Below are 12,862 nucleotides of genomic sequence, written 5' to 3' on the forward strand. Positions count from 1 at the left end.
ACTTAGCGCTGAAACTTGTATACTGTGGTGCTGAATGCTGTCTGTTTGCCGGACCATGGAATTTTAAAGTCTTTTGTACGAATAAAAGTGAAGTTTTTTTTTTACTCCTGCTTCCTCTTTCTTCATTGATTGGATATAAACACATATTAACATATAAATATATATGCATATAAGCAAATACAACTATATTTACAATTATCTGCCATAGCTGCGCGATTTGTTCCATTCACTGGCGCTGAAGTGCTGATGCCGTCAATCACGTCATCAGAACAAGGCTTCCATATGAGTCTATGGATGCATGCTCTTGTGAGCACAATGCTTCCCAGGGATGTGAACACGAGGTCGCGTTTGCATTGCTGAAAACTTGTAATACCAGCGCACTTTAGCGTGCGCTGGTATTACATAGTGGTTTCATCAAAGCGATATTTAGAGCTCCACAAAGACTTGTTGCTGTAATAAAGGTGCTTCCACAAAGTATTAGATGGACAGGGTGGGCAATTTTATCAAGGGGCTGAAGTATTTTTTTATTATTTAAAATAATGAACTATTTCTTTTTTTCCTATGGAATTTTGTTTGTTGGAAGATCACATTACAGATGGAAAAAGTCTGACATTTACATTGTTGTTATTTCTATCTTTACTTTTCAAACACCAGCAATTTCATAAGTGTGTGGACTTTTTATATCCGCTGTAGTTGAAATATGTGCATGAACTTTTTTATCACCATTAATCCTGTAGTCTGTAGTTTAACATTTGATTAAGGTTAAAAAAAAAAAAAGGTCATTCTGTTTTTAGTTTTTGGAAAAATCTTTTTAAAAATCTAAAATTAATTCTTCCTGTAACAGTAGTTGTAAAATGCCATAACAGCTATTTAAAAGTGCTAAATGAAATGCTCTAATGTGCTAAAACATTTAGGGCCAGATTACAAGTGGAGCAGTATTTATCGCTCACGCTTATGCAGTAACTCCACTAGAAGTAAGCTGTTTGTGTGGTCGGGTAGCGATCCTATTACAGGTTTAAAGTAAACTGTTTTCCCACGAGCACTAACCTGATACACCAAAAAGCCAAACTTAGAATATTGCATGCATTAACAAATTCACCCTACTCGCGCGCAAACCTGATCGCATATTCTCAAGTGCACTAACCCGGCATGAAAATATGAATATTTTACGTTACAATGTTCTTCACATTGAATATGTTCTAGTTATCCATCATAAATACATATTTCTATATCTATCTAATGGTATTATAGTACAATATATTTATATGGGGCATATTTATCAAGCTCTGTATAAAAAATAATGAACATATAGTTTGTGCCTTGCGAGGCCATCAATCAAAACGGTCATTCCAAACAAGCAAAATATAATACTAACACTGTTTTAAATCACAACTTGATTAAACCAATAAGACTTGACAGGGATGTCCTTGTACTTCTACTTTACACTGCTGAGCTCATTATATTTTCTATTGTACCCCTTACCCACAAAAACAAGAAAAAAGAAAGAAAAATAAATAAATAAAGGGGGAGGGGGAAATAGAATGAAGCAGAGAGAGAGGGGGAGTGGGGGCAGGTAGAATGCATCCGCTCTTCCCTCGCTATCCAACCATATTAGTATATTACCAAATGCCCAGGAGTACTAGCTTTGAGTTCCTAAACGGGAATATCATGTGATCAATCTTGGTAATCGGGAGCGATTTAATAAATGCTCTCTATTTATTAAAAAATTGTCTGATATCAGATTCATTATCTATGTTAGTATCCCTCTGTTCCAATATACATTGCTTATTCAGATAGTTTTTAATCTCTGGGAAACTTGGGATCGCTCTCGTTTTCGCTTTTTTGAAAATTAAGTGCCTAGCTGCCAAAACAGACAAGATTATTAACTTTTCACTTGGTTGGTGTCCCTCATAGTTTTTTAAGCAAAATAAGACCTGCATCAGTGATAGTGCCAGAGGGAAAATCTTTAGTGATTTGTTCAACCAGAACTCTTGTTTCCACCAGAAATGTCTGATGTTAGGGCAGCCAATAGAATGCGAGCTCAATCTGATTTGCTGATTGGATCAGCCAATCGGATTGAACTTGAATCTGATTGGCTGATTCAATCAGCCAATCAGAATGTTCCTACCTTAATTCCGATTGGCTGATAGAATCCTATCAGCCAATCGGAATTCGAGGGACGCCATCTTGGATGATGTCCCTTAAAGGAACCTTCATTCGTCGGGAGTTCGTCGTGGAGGAAGGATGTTCCGCGTCGGAAGAAAGAAGATTGAACATGCCGCTTGATAGAAGACTTCAGCCGGATGATGGACCTCTTCAGCCCCCGCTTGGATGAAGACTTCAGCCAGATGATGGACCTCTTTAGCCCCCGCTTGGATGAAGACATCAGCCGGATGATGGACCTCTTCAGCCCCCGCTTGGATGAAGACATCGCCCGGATTGGATGAAGATTTCGAACCCTCTTCTGGACGGATCGGTGATACCCGGCGTGGTGAAGACAAGGTAGGGAGATCTTCAGGGGGGTTTGGGTTAGATTAGGGCTATGTGGGTGGTGGGTTGTAATGTTGGGGGGTATTGTATGTTTTTTTTACAGGAAAAAGAGCTGAATTCTTTGGGGCATGCCCCACAAAAGGCCCTTTTAAGGGCTGGTAAGGTAAAATAGCTTTACAATTTTTATTGTAGAATAGGGTAGGGCATTTTTTTTATTTTGGGGGGCTTTGTTATTTTATTAGGGGGCTTAGAGTAGGTGTAATTAGCTTAAAATTGTTGTAATATTTTTATAATGTCTGTAAATTGTTTTTTTATTTTTTGTAACTTAGTTCTTTTTTTATTTTTTGTACTTTAGTTAGCGTATTTATTTGTATTTATTTGTAAGTATTTGTATTTAATTTATTGATAGTGTAGTGTTAGGTTTAATTGTAATTTTGTATTTCTTTTAGCTAGGTAGTTATTAAATAGTTATTAACTATTTAATAGCTATTGTAAATGGTTAAAATAAATACAAAGTTGACTGTAAAATAAATATTAATCCTAAAATAGCTACAATATAATTATTATTTATATTGTGGCTATATTAGGGTTTATTTTACAGGTAAGTATTTAGCTTTGAAAAGGAATCATTTATTTAATAAGATTTATTTTATTTAGTTAGATAAAAATTATATTTAACTTAGGGGGGTGTTAGGGTTAGACTTAGCTTTAGGGGTTAATACATTTATTATAGTAGAGGTGAGGTCCGGTCAGCAGATTAGGGGTTAATAATTGTAGGTAGGTAGCGGCGACGTTGGGGGGCAGATTAGGGGTTAGTAAATATTATGTAGGTGTCAGCGGTGTTAGGGGCAGCAGATTAGGGGTACATAGGGATAATATAGGTGGTGGTGGTGTGCGGTCGGCAGATTAGGGGTTAAAAATTTTTTATTAGAGTGGCGGCGATGTGGGGGGACCTCGGTTTAGGGGTACATAGGTAGTTTATGGGTGTTAGTGTACTTTAGAGCACAGTAGTTAAGAGCTTTATGAACCGGCGTTAGCCCAGAAAGCTATTAACTCCTGGCTTTTCTCTACGGCTGGACTTTTGTCATTAGATTTCTAACGCTCACTTCAGCCAAGACTCTAAATACCGGCGTTAGAAAGATCCAATTGAAAAGATAGGATATGCAATTGGCGCAGGGGGATCTGTGGTATGGAAAAGTCGCGGCTGGAAAGTGAGCGTTAGACCCTTTCCTGACTGACTCTAAATACCAGCGGGCGGCCAAAACCAGCGTTAGGACACCCTAACGCTGGTTTTGACGGCTAACGCAGAACTCTAAATCTAGGCGTAAGAGACTTATAACTTTATAGAGATACTAGGAGCATATTTACAAAACTTATTTTCACCGCAATAAGTGCTATTATCAGAGATATTTTGACCCGTAATATACAAACGGTGGAATACTACATTTATCAGTATAGAGTTATATATACACAAACATTTGTTTCTTCTGAAACTAAAGGTAATAATCAAGTGATAAGATAGAAGATGGATTTCAGCCACCGCTTGATAACTAAAGCCAAGTAACTCCTAATAACTTGTAGTTCAATTTTACTGTTGGTAACTTGTATTACAAACGAGTTGCATCTTAGTACAGTATAAATATCTCATCAGTATTACAGCTATTACCTAAACTAGCATCAGCTGAACAGCATAGCAATACTTTGGCTATTTGGGAACATAGATACATTTAAGCACAACTTTGTATACTAATTCTCATATACAGCTTTATATGTGACAGACAATAGAACTAACAATGATATCTATGAGGATTCTTTATATCCCATTGGGAGATAGGTTCACATTATATGTGCTAGATCACTTTTTGCAGTTACAGCTGAAAATGTTTACTACACAGAACCACTCTTACTATACACTGTTAACCATACTTTGAGATTGCACCTCAACATATTCATTATATAAATTGGCAAGATTGATAATCCTATATCTTAGTAGCAAATATGTACTTGTGACATTCATATTTATGTTGACATCAATACAATATAGATCCTCTGGCATTAGGACATTTCTAGAGCCTATGATAATTTATTATATATAACGATAATATCTCCAAGTTTATAAGCTGACATTCCTCTTCATAGATTCCTGGTACTCTCACTATGTTTAGTAAGACAATCTAGTAAATTATATAATTTATGCCTATGGATTAACATCTACATCCTAGGCCATATTTATAATAAATACAGATTGACTACCCAATATTTTACCAGGAACCATACAGGGTGTATCCAAGCATTCTAACGCCTTATTTTCCATTTCTTACTGCCACCTTTTTAAGTCCAGAAATCATTCCTGTGTTTTTAATGTATGTGTGTCCTTTATTTTAAAATCTCCTTAATAAAAGTTATTTTTTAATTTAAATATTTCCTTTTGATACTCTGTCAATTGTTACTCTCCAAATCTAGTCAATTATGAGGGAATTTGAGTGCTTTCAATGTGTACACCTCTTCTGCAGTCTAGTACTGCTTTCCAGTAAATACTATCCTATCCAGCCCTGCAGTATGCCATTTCTTGAATACTGCTGAATTTAAACCTGCTTGAAATGTTGGATTCCTCATCAGAGGTAAGTAATAAAAGACCTTGCAGTTTATTGATAAAAGATTACCTATTTTCCACCAGACCTTCAATGGATTAAAACATTTTTTGAGTCTCTTGATTTCCACTGGTAGCCCTTTTGGCTCACAGTGAATTAATGTTAGCGGGAGAAATGGATTACAAATACTTTCCTCAAGTGCATTATTCACAACATAATTGTTAGAGAAGATCCAATCTGCCACTATGCGTGCTAGGAAAACATAGTTGTACAGTCGGAGTGCAAGGCCTCTGTACTCCTTTGAGAGGAAAAGTTTAGTTAAAGATATCCTGGGTCTTTTCTGCTACCATATAAATCTTCTAAGTTTGCTATTAAGTGATTTTATATCCCTCTCTAAAATAATTATTGAGGTGTTCTGTAAAACATAAAGCAGCTTCGGCAGAAAAACAGGGCTATATCTGCCCAGAAATAGATAATGGTAAATTTTGCAAGCTTCTAAGTTTCGCCCTGATGCTTGCTAGGACTGGGGGTATATTAAGATTATAAATGCCACCTGACTTAGATGTCTTTGACCACTCTAAAAGGAATATTGGAAGAAGAGTTACTACTTTTTCTAAGCCATAGGAGTTCCGATTTTGCTGCGTTAACCTTATATCCTGAAAAGGACCCAAACTGATCAATAATCCAAAAGGAGTTTAGGTATGCTGATTTTAGTATTTAACAAATACATGAGTATATCATCCGCATACAGCACGATTTTCATCTCCTGTTTACCGATTTTGACACCCTCCAGTTGGTGCCTGACCATGATTGCTAGTGGCTCAATAGAGAAATCAAAGAGAAGAGGGGAGAGAGGACATCCCTGGCGAGTTCCCCTCCCCAATGTGATCTGTGGGGACAGAATATTGTTGACTATCATTCTCGTATGAGGTTTATTATACAGATTTTTTATGAAGTTGAGGAACCCACCTTTAAAACCAAACTTGACTGAGTAAGTGAATAAGTGATCAAAGTGTACCGAGTCGAATGCTTTCTCTGCATCGATTGAAACAATAGTTAGGTCAGGGACGTCCTTTACCCACCCTCCCCAGATGCCTTCAGGTTCCCAAAGTATTCTGTAGTTACTAAAGATTCTCTTAATTTTGCTGAGGAGTTTTGCTTATGCAGAAACCCAGCTTGATCTGTGTAAATAATATTGGAAAGCATTATCTGGAGCCTCTGGGCTATAATAGAAGTGAATATCTTGTAGTCTGAGTTTAAGAGATCTATGGGTCTATATGACTGCTTCTGAGTGGGATATCCCCCCCCTTAAGGATTAAGGATGTATTTGAGGCAGAAAAAGACGTAGTTACTGGTTCACCATTAACATACATATCATTGTAGAGTTTACTAAGATATAGAGGCCTATTTACTAGAGGTCTTGCGGACCTGATCCAACAATGCAGATCGGGTCCACAAGACCTCTCTGAATGTGGAGAGCAATATGCTCTGCGTATTCAGCATTGCACCAGCAGCTCACAAAAGCTGCTGGTGCAATGCTGCCCCCTGCATACTCGCTGCAATGGGCCGTCAGCAGGGGGTGTCAATCAACCCGATCATACGCGATCTGGTTGAATTCCGGCAATTTCTGTCTGCCTATTCAGAGCAGGCGGACAGGGTTATGGAGCAGCGGTCTTTGTGACCGCTGCTTAATAACTGCTGTTTCTAGCGAGTCTGAAGACTCGCCAGAAACACAGGCCCACAAGCTCCTTACAGAGCATGATAAATGGGCCCCATAGGGTGATCTCTGAACACATGATTTTATAAAACTCAATGGGTAGCCCGTCGGGTTCCGGTGCTTTGTTCAAGGCGAGATCAGATATAGCTTTTTCTATTTCCTTCTCGGTGACCGGGGCATTGAGGAATACAGCAGATTTAGCTGTTATTGTGGGATAAGTGATTTTGCTCCAGAAGTCATCAGACTGAGCTATATCCGAACTCCTAAGAGAATAGAGATCTTGGTAATATTTTACAAGTGCCTCCGAAATTTCTTCAGATTTTAAAAGGGTCTTCCCCTCCTGTTGAAGTTTCTCAATTTGAGATGGCTTCTTGTCCCTTTTGACCAAGTTGGCCAGGAATTTCCCGAATTTGTTTCCAAATCTGTAAAGTTTAGCTTGGAATTCTTTTAGGGCATGCAATTTTAAACAACTTTCCAATTTACTTTTATCATCAAATTTGCTTTGCTTTCTTGGGTCGTGATTACATATGCGGCGTCGCCCGCAAAACCCGGCGTCACAGGTTTTTAGTCGGATATTGCTATCACATATATGGCACCGCATATAAATGCAGTGCAAATATATTTCACCCATCACCCCCACTAATTTTACTCCCATAAACTAACAGAATCTAGTCGCAAATTGGTATCACATATTCAGCGCAAGGACTTACATGGCGAAAATTGAGAAATTTTACTCCATTTTCACCTTGCCACACATAGGGGCCTATCTATCAAGCTCCGAATGGAGCTTGACACCCGTGTTTCTGGGGAGCCTGCAGTCTTAGGTGTAATTATAACATAGGTTAGGTTTTATTTTACAGGTAAATGTGTCTTTATTTTAACTAGGTAGTTATTAAATAGTTAATAACTATTTAATAACTATTGTACCTAGTTAAAATAAATACAAACTTGCATGTAAAATAAAAATAAATCTTAAGATAGTTACAATGTAACTATTAGTTTTATTGTAGCTATTTTAGGGTTTATTTTACAGGTAAGTATTTAGTTTTAAATAGGAATTATTTAGTTAATTGTAGTAATTTTACTTAGATTTATTTAAATTATATTTAAGTTGGGGTGTTAGGGTTAGGGTTAGACTTAGGTTTAGGGGTTAATACATTTAATATAGTGTCGGCGATGTTAGGGACGGCAGATTAGGGGTTAATAAATTTTAACTAGTGTTTGCGAGTCGGGAGTGCGTCGGTTTAGGGGTTAATATATTTATTATAGTGGCGGCGATGTCCGGTTCCGCAGATTAGGGGTTAAAAATTTTATTTCAGTGTTTGCGATGTGGGGGGGCCTCGGTTTAGGGGTTAATAGGTAGTTTATGGGTGTTAGTGTACTTTTTAGCACTTTAGTTAAGAGTTTTATGTTACGGTGTTAGCCCATTAAACTCTTAACTACTGACTTTTAAATGCGGTAGGAGTTTTGACAGGAGAGGGTCTACCGCTCACTTTTTCCAAGACTTGTAATACCGGCGTTAGGAAAGTCCCATTGAAAATATGGGATACGCAATTGACGTAAGTGGATTTGTGGTATATTCGAGTTGTGGAAAAAAGTGAGCGGTACACCTGTACCTGCAAGACTCATATTTCCAGCATTAGGGAAAAAGCAGCGTTGGGACCTCTCTAACGAAAAACTCGTAATCTAGGTGTTAGTTTGTACAGTAGCGTAGTTAGATAGCTCGTATACTCACATACTGTTTGATGCTAAATCACCCTCATTGTCCGATATCAGTTAGTAGGTGTTTGATCTTTTCATCGGCTGATGTTTGTTATTTTTATTACCCATCCATATTTTCCCCAATCCCGCCAGCCCTGTGGAGTTCTGTGAAGCCCTGATCTTGTGCGATGTGTTTGTTGTTCGGCACTCAGTGGGGATATGTGCTGCAATGTCTTCACTGTGGCTTCTCGAGTTATTATTATTATTAGCCAAAGATCGTGATTTCCCCTGCATGGAATTGTTTGGTGAGAGCTGTGGCATCGGAGCTCTATCTGGTTGCGGCCACTACGCTCCATGGCCAGCTCTGCCCCCTTAATGTTAGTTTTTTTTATTTTAATTGTAATTTAGTATGTTTTTAAATTTAGGTAATTGGGGTTAATTTAGGGAGTGTTAGGTTTGGGGGCTTAGTAATTTAATTAGTTATTTGCATTGTGGTGGGTTGGCAGTTTAGGGTTTAATAGTGTAATTAGCTTTATTGTGTTGTGGGGGGTTGGTGGATTAAGGGTCACTATGTTAATTAGATCATTTGCAAGGAATTATTTAGTTAATTGTAGTAATTTTATTTAGATTTATTGTAATTATATTTAAGTTAGGGGGGTTAGGGTTAGACTTAGGTTTAGAACAGTGAGGGGGTGGTGTGAGTGCTATCTATATAGGTATAAGCTTAAATCCCTAAATAGTCTGATATAATCTCTAAATACAGACTTAGACAGTATGATATAAGTGGGGGGGGGGGGTGCGGGATAAGCGCTCTAAAGGGAGCAAACCTAAGGTGATTGGACAGTGATAATATTAAAATAACAGGAATAATCAAGATGTTGAATATATATATATGTGAAAAGAACAAATTTTGACGATATAAAAATGTCAATTTAATTTAAAATAAATAAATGTCAGCAGAGTATACAAAATAAACATTTAGCATATGATTATAACATAAAGTCAAATTCAGCTGACTCATATAAGTCTAGGATGCCGGCATCAAGAAAATAAATTAATACCAATAGATAAGAATAATGTGTAGTTGGCCAAAGAAGTTAAATTCACAACGTTTTAAAAAATAGCGATTGCTATGTTAAAAACAACGATACACAAAACTTGATTTTTGCAATAAATATGCTAATATATAACCAACCAGTATTAACGACACTAATGTGGGCAAAAAGTGGAAAGTTCAAATGGTAAGTCTGTAATAAATAAAAACAAACCAACAGCGTATGTTTGTGTCCGTTAGAAACAATGAAGCGTGTGATCCGTGGATGGTGACGTCACGTCATGTGACCAATAGTAATGATCCAATCGTATCCAACGTTTATAGTGTAGCGTATTTTTTGAAAAAATATATACCGGTATATAGAAAAGAGACAAAGTGTCAGATTTTTTTATGACAGTATAAAAGTATACTTGCAAGTAGCGGATCACTGTCTTCCAATCTCTCCTGTAGGAAAAAACAATTCAGCTGATTTGAAAACAACCTTGTAGATGGAATGTGGACAAGTGTCCGTCTTTTCTTTCTGAACTCCAAGTAGATAGAAATTCTTTGCAAGGTGCTCTTTATTCAGCCGTCCTTTAAATAGGTAGTAGTATTATAGTTAGAACCAGAGGTGAACTGCAAGCACACAGGGATTATTCATATATCCAGCTCAAGTTAGATGTGTGAGCTAGAAATGAACCTGTTGTTTGTGCCGCTGTAGAACCAGGTGTGGTGAGAATGAACCTCAGTGGCTATATTTAGCATATAAACACCGCACACAGGAATTATTCATATATCTTGCTCTGCTTGCATTGTAGAGGTTTGCTCCCTTTAGAGCGCTTATCCCGCACCCCCCCCCCCCCACTTATATTAGACTTAGGTTTAGGGGTTAATACATTTAATATAGTGGCGGTGACGGCAGATTAGGGGTTAATAAATTAAGGTAGGTGTCGGCGATGTTAGGGATGGCAGATTAGGGGTTAATAATATTTAACTAGTGTTTGCGATGTGGGACTGCAGCAGTTTAGGGGCTATGTTTATTATAGTGGCGGCGATGTCCGGTTCGGCAGATTAGGGGTTAAAATATTTATTTTAGTGTTTGCTATGGGGGGGACCTCGGTTTAAGGGTTAACAGGTAATTTATGGGTGTTAGTGTACTTTTTAGCAGAGAATTATGCTACGGCGTTGTAGTGTAAAACTCTTAACTACTGACTTTTAAATGCGGTACCAGGCTTGACAGGAGAGGGTGTACCGCTCACGTTTTGTCAGACTCATAATACTGGCGCTATGCAAGTCTCATTGAAAATATAGGATACGCAATTGACGTAAGTGGATTTGTGGTATTTTCGAGTCTGGACAAAAAAATGAGCGGTACACCTGTACCTGCAAGACTCGTAATACCAGCGGGCGTTAAAAAGCTGGGTTAGGACCTCTTAACGCTGCTTTTTAACCGTAATGCACAACTCATAATCTAGGCCTATTTAATTTAACTTAACTAATATGCTGGTGATTGCTGAAACAAAATTATCTAAAACCGCTGCCGCTACCCACATTGCTGACACGAAATAAAGCTATTAACCCCTAAACCTCCGTCCCCCACATCACCGACACTAACTAAACCTATTAACTCCTAAACCGCCGTCCCCCCACATTGCCAACACTACCTAAACCTATTAACCCCTAAACCGCACTCCCACATCGCCGACACTAACTAAATTGTTGTTCCCCGACATCGCCAACACTAACTAAACCTAATAATTCCTAAACCGCCGCCCCCCCACATTGCCAACACTACCTAAACCTATTAACCCCTAAACCACAACCCCCTACATCGCAGACACTAACTAAATCACTAAATAAAGCTATTAACCACTAAACCGCCATTCTCCAACATCGCCAATACTACCTAAACCTATTAACCCCTAAACCACACCCCCCACATCGCCAACACTAACTAAACCTATTAACCCCTAAACCACAGTTCCCCGACATCGCCTAAACTAAATAAACCTGTTTACCCCTAAACTGCCGTTCCCAAACATCGCCAACACTAACTAAACCTATTAACCCCTAAACAACCTAAATTAACCTTTATCAACCCCTAAACCTAGCACCCCCTAACTTTTACATAATTAAAATAGACCTAAATTAAAGTTACAATTATTAACTTACTACCTATTTAAAAATAAATACAAACTTACCTGTGAAATAAAAATAAAACCTAAGATAGCTACTATATAACTATTTACTAACTACCTAGTTAAAATAAATACAAACTTACCTTTGAAATAAAAATAAAACCTAAGCTTACACTAATAAAACTTAACATTACTAAAAATAAAAAACCTAACATTACTAAAAATAAAAAAACCTAAGATTACTAAAAAAATAAAACTACAATTACAAAAAATAATAAACACTAAAATTACAAAAAATAAAAAACTACCATTATAAAAAATAACTAACAAACGGCTAGATTACAAGTTTTTCATTTTGAGCTGTGCGGTGCTAACAAGCAGTTTTCTTTCACCGCTCACTTACATGCAGCGCTGGTATTACGTGTTTTTACAAACCTGTCGTTAAAAGACAAGAAGTGAGCGTTGAGCAAAATTCTATCAGCCAATCGGAATCTAAGGGACACCATCTTGGATGATGTCACTTAAAGGTACCTTCATTCGTCTTTAGTCGTCAGATGAAGAGGATGCTCCGCGTTGGATGTCTTGAAGATGGACCCGCACCGCGCCGGATGGATGAAGATAGAAGATGCCCTCTGGATGAAGACTTCTGCCCGTCTGGAGGACCACTTTGCCCGGCTTGGATGAAGACTTCTCCCGACTTCGTTGAGGACTTTGGTCCGGCTTGGATGAAGACTTCTCCCGGTAAGTCGACCTTCAGGGGGTTAGTGTTAGGTTTTTTTAAGGGTGTATTGGGTGGGTTTTATTTTTAGGTTAGGGTTTGGGCCTGCAAAAGAGCTAACTGCCCTTTTAAGGGCAATGCCCATCCAAATGCCCTTTTCAGGGCAATGGGGATCTTAGGTTTTTTTAGATAGTATTTTATTTGGGGGGGTTGGTTGTGTGGGTGGTGGGTTTTACTATTGAAGGGGTTGTTTGTATTTTTTTTTTACAGGTAAAAGAGCTGATTACTTTGGGACAATGCCCCGCAAAAGACCCTTTTAAGGGCTATTGGTTGTTTAGTTTAGGCTACGTTTTTTTTTTATTTTGGGGGGGCTTTTTTATTTTGATAGGGCTATTAGATTAGGTGTAATTAGTTTAAATATCTTGTAATTTTTTTATTATTACTTTCTGTAATTTAGTGGGGGGGTTTTTGTAC

Source organism: Bombina bombina, chromosome 2 (genome assembly GCF_027579735.1).
Source record: "Bombina bombina isolate aBomBom1 chromosome 2, aBomBom1.pri, whole genome shotgun sequence".
Classification (NCBI taxonomy): Eukaryota; Metazoa; Chordata; class Amphibia; order Anura; family Bombinatoridae; genus Bombina; species Bombina bombina.